The sequence below is a fragment of the Triticum dicoccoides genome, chromosome 3A, assembly GCF_002162155.2.
Source record: "Triticum dicoccoides isolate Atlit2015 ecotype Zavitan chromosome 3A, WEW_v2.0, whole genome shotgun sequence".
Taxonomy (NCBI): domain Eukaryota; kingdom Viridiplantae; phylum Streptophyta; class Magnoliopsida; order Poales; family Poaceae; genus Triticum; species Triticum dicoccoides.
In genome coordinates this window covers 605,350,219-605,355,318 of record NC_041384.1, presented here as the reverse complement: position 1 = coordinate 605,355,318, position 5,100 = coordinate 605,350,219, and the positions used below count along the sequence as shown (strand labels likewise).

General features: G+C 54.8%; 1 pseudogene; it reads left to right on the top strand.

Annotated features, from left to right (window-relative positions):
- Positions 1 to 684: 684 nt before the first annotated feature.
- Positions 685 to 2,845, top strand: LOC119269524 (annotated as a pseudogene).
- Positions 2,846 to 5,100: the final 2,255 nt, after the last annotated feature.

Here is a 5,100-nt window from a genome sequence, read left to right as displayed (position 1 = left end):
CATCTAGTGGGGTGGGGAAGAATTGCAAAACATAAATAAATTGTCGAATGCATAACACTTTTTACATGTGAAATTGTCGGCCCAAAAATATGTGGACGTGTCAACATGGATGTGATGTGCCTCACCGGAGCGTCGAAGCACGAGAAACCGCACACCGTGCCGCCCGTCACGTCATGTGTTGTTGGATGGAGGAGGGGACAGAGACCGTGGCGATGACTCAACCCTATGCCATGTGCGCGATGGTGTCCATCTTGACGGAAGAGGTGCAACAGAGGTGGCGATGGTGGCGCGAGAGAGATAGCTCGTGGCGGAGGCGTTGATTGCGACATTGGGTTCTGGGAGGAATTATTCCGAGATAGACAGTAGATGGGAGAAAAGATGTAATCATGGCTCCTTGCACCGCTGCCTGGTTCGTGCACGGTTTGGATGCTATGAGATTAGCACTTGGCAACTAGTGTCGTAGATTGAGTCGCGAGCGGGATACACGGAGCGAGTATTCGCTGGTTACAATTTTTAGTAAAAGTGGAAGTGATTTGTTGAAATTCTCTTTGAATGATTGTGTCACTGGAATGTGAAATAAAAGATGCCAGGGGTGGATTTCCAAGAAATTTCTTTGCACTCACACCATTCTTACCATCCGTTCCTTTCTTCCGTTTCAAGACGTATATAGCCAACGGGGAGACACCAAGCGCGGCATGAACTGAAGAGAGTAACGCAGCAGAGAGGGAGAAGCAGAGGCAGAGATGCAGATGATGGGGGCAGTGCTGGACCAATTCCGGTCGTCGGCGTGGTACTACCTGACGCCGGTGCTGGCGTGCGCCCCCGTCGGGGTGTTCCGGACCTACTTCAACCAGTACCTCCGGCGGCCCGTGCGGCGGCTCCTCCCGTTCCTGGACCCGTTCGTCACCATCGACATCGCGGCCAAGCCGGAGGACTACTCCTTCTCGTACCAGGGCAAGGTGAAGTCGAGCGACGCGTACGCGGAGGTGCTGGCGTATCTGAGCGCGGTGTGCTCGCGGGACGCGCGGGAGCTGCGCGCGGAGGGCGCCGTCGAGGGCCACGGCTTCGTGCTCAGCCTCCGCGAGGGGCAGGTGGTGCCGTGGTGGCGGACGACTTCAAGGGCGCCACCATATCGTGGTCGGCGGTGGCGGAGGAGAAGACGACGTGGCGGGCGTCGGGGCGGTGCTGCCGCCTCACGTTCCACGAGCGGCACCGGCGGCTCGTCGTCGACGAGTACCTGCCGCACGTCCGCCGTGCCGGGCAGGAGGTCACGTTCGGCAACCGGCCCCGCAGGCTCTACTCCAACAAGAAGGAGCTCAGCTACCAGTACGTAATCAATCAATGAATCAATTACCTCTGCAATTAGCTTCATCTTAATTTTCCTCATTTCTATTCTGATAATCTGAAAGCAAACGCGCATCTGTATTCTGAACGATCGATCTACTGAAATGTGAAACTTTTTTGTTGTTTTGTTTTGCTAGAAATTACGTAGTCTGGTGAAGCATTTCTCCTTTCATCTTGCTAGAAAGAAATTACCTACTCTGGTTTATGTTCAGAAGATCACTGATTCTAGCTTCTAATGGCGACTGATCAGCTCTACGAGGGACGAGGTGTGGAGCTACATCGACTTCGACCACCCAACCACCTTCGACACCCTGGCCATGGACCCGGCCAAGAAGCAGATGATAAAGGACGACCTCGACGACTTCAGCAACAGCAGGGACTACTACCGCCGGATCGGCAAGGCCTGGAAGCGCGGCTACCTCCTCCACGGCCCGCCGGGGACGGGCAAGTCCACCATGATCGCCGCTATGGCCAACTACCTCAAGTACGACATCTACGACATCGAGCTCACCACCCTGGAGACCAACAGCGACCTGCGCAAGCTCTTCATCGAGACCACCGGCAAGTCCATCATCGTCATCGAGGACATCGACTGCTCCCTCGACCTCACCGGCAGCCGCGCCACCATGCTGCCGCCGCCGCCCGCGCTCGACGACGCCGCCGAGGCAGGCTACGACAAGTCGCGCGGCAATAAGCGCAACATCCTGACGCTCTCCGGCCTGCTCAACTTCATCGACGGGCTCTGGTCGGCGCACAGCGGCGAGCGCATCATCGTCTTCACCACCAACCACCTGGACAAGCTGGACCCGGCGCTCATCCGGCGGGGCCGCATGGACATGCACATCGAGATGTCCTACTGCGGCTTCGAGGCGTTCAAGACGCTGGCGAATAACTACCTGGAAGTGGAGGCGCACCCGCTGTTCGGGGCCGTGGAGGAGCTGCTGCGCGACGTGGAGATGACGCCGGCGGACGTGGCCGAGTGCCTGATGCCGTCCAAGCGCAGCGCGCGCGACGCCGACGCCTGCCTCGCTCGCCTGATCGACCAGCTCAAGGAAAGAAAAGCGGCCGAGGAAGACAAGGAATCAGAGGCCGCCGACGCCGAGGAAGACGACGTGCAGGATGCGGCCAAGGAGGAGGACGAGAGGGAAACGGAGAAAGTGCCATCCAAATCCAAAAAGGACAAGAGCGAGGTTGCTTCGAAACCAACCCGCCGAGTCATGACCAACGGAGCACATACTGCTGGCGCGACTGGTGTGAGCGTCTCTACTTCTACCGACCACTATCTGTCTTGATTGACTCTTGAGGGAGGTTGTTAGTTAATCGAGAGCAGACTTGCATGAGCAGAATAAGGTACAACCAATGGAGTAGTAGTAACATGCATGCGACTGAGAACGTTTTTTAGGTTCCAATCGATTCTGTCTGAGCCATTTGATGTGAATTCAACAGCTGCATGATGACGATATGGATCCCTTGAAAATAAATGTATTTGTTCGGTTGCGAATCGGATGCAAGATCAATTCAGATGGGCTTCGTCTAATCTCCGAGCGGTAGTCGCTATGAAGAGGCCTCCCGCCCAAATTTGTATTTGTTAGAGCATCTATAGCCGCCGGCCCCTCAAATGCCCGCGCATGCTGCGTCCGCGGGCGCTGATCGGCACGCCTCAAATCACGCCGTTCATATCCGAACCTCTATATTTATATTATAGCATGCAACACCGATCAAACTATATAGATCAGCTTTGAACATAGAAATTGCACAATAGTTCTTCAAAAGATCTATTAAAGTTCATACAAACGACAGACAACTATATACTACATTTAAAACTTAAAATTAAAATCAACTTCACCACTTTCGGGCTGGCCCTTTCCCCTTTTGGTCGCCGGCGTAGCTGTACTCGTCATCGGCTGGTGGAGGAGCGTCCGATTCATCGGAGGAGGGGGAGTCGACGATGACGAGGCCCTTGAGGCGCTGGACGGCCCGGTCCTGCTGCCGCCTAAGCTTGGCCAGCCGAGTCGCCCCCTTCGCCTTCTCCAACGCCTCCCGCTCGGACTGCTCAATGGCAAGCCGAAGAGCCTTGGCGTTCCTCCGGCGGAGCCATCGAGCGTCCGTCTCCGCCGTCGTAAGCGACCGGCGGTAGACCGACGCGAGGAGCCGCTGGTCCTCGTCGGGCTCCGTCGGTAACTCACACCAGCGGCGGACAGAGCTCTCCATAGCCTCCCTCTCCCTTGCCCGTTGTCTCTCGCGGCGGGCGGCGCTCGCCTCCGACTCCGGCGTGCGCATCTAGGCCGGCGGGGCGAGGGGATGGCGTGGGGAAGCAGCAGCCGGCGGGGCGATGGGACGGCATGGGGGAGGTGCCGATTGCGCTGGCCGCTTATCAGAGTTTCCCATGCGCCGGGAGGGGCTAACGCCAGCATCCGAGATGCGCCGACGGGGAAGCGGTGGATGCGACGAAGCTGCAGATCCGGAGCTGCCCCCGGTGTCCACCTTGGACCGCTCCAAGGCGATGCGGGAGGCAAGCTCATACTCCGGATCCACCTCGTCGTCGGAGCGGCCGCCGGAGCTCGACATTGCGCTGGATTCGATCGGAATCGGTGAGAGGACAGGAGAGAACGAAGCGAGAAAGGAAAGTGAGTGAGTTAGGGTTTTGGGCCGACGAGGCCGATGAGGTTTTTTATGAAATATCCGTGGGGTCGATGGTGGGTTAGACTTATCAGGCGGACGCGCCTGGTGTGCCCGGACCACTCTATATTCGCCCTATATTTAGGCTAGATATGGGATGCCGATCAGCTCTGACGTTTGAGGCGTTCGTCTAGATCGAAAAAAGTGACCGAGCAGCCCGCCCGAATCGTATGAAGGGGCTTTGAGAGGTCCGGGTTTAGATGCTCTTAAAACCTGTGACCTCCGTCTCCTCGCCGTCTCTTTCGTGTTGGCTCCTTTCTTCTGCCGAAATCGACTGATCGCCAAAAAGAATTCAGTTGCACGTGCTATAGCTAGCAAACCCGGTAAAATACTCGCGGGTTGAAAGAGGCGTTGAAATTTCGAAGTGCGGCCAGCCACTATCTGCTTAGGAATAGAGTAGGTGAATTATGGACTGTGCCGGCCAATATATGTCGCTATCTTTGATGTGACAGAGCTATTTGATTAGCCCAAACTATTAAGTGCACGATTACCTTTTCTTATTCTATTAGTTGTAAATTTGAAAATGTCGATGCATGTCAGCAAAGTTGTATGGTTTCCCGCAAAGCCAAAAAAAAAAGCAGACTTGTACGGTGTAGGGGGAGATACATCCATCTGCCTATCGCCTGCAAAGTTACAAGTGTAGCGAGACGTATCATCCGGGGCGCCCAAAGTTCGTGTATTTTCTAGTGCATCCATCCACGAGGCCGACCGGCTCGTCACCTTGCGTCAACAAAAGGGTCCAAATCAACAAGACCCATGGGCCGTCAACGCATGAAAGGAGCAAGGGGAGACGGACTGAGATCCCCTACAATTTTTAATAGAGATGCCGAGTCAGACAACAACAACAACAACACATGCTCTAGCTTTGGATGATTGGAGGCCATCCGATCAGAGTTAAATTTTACATTTTGCAGGGATCAGAGTTAAATATGCGTGAGCTTTCAAAACTACATGTGCCAAGCTCAAACGTATCTTTGGAGAAATTTCAGAAATTCAAATCTAGACCTGGATTTCCAGAAATTGGAGTAAGGCTTACAAATAACTGTTACACGGGATTCCTATTTTCGAAATAAAAGG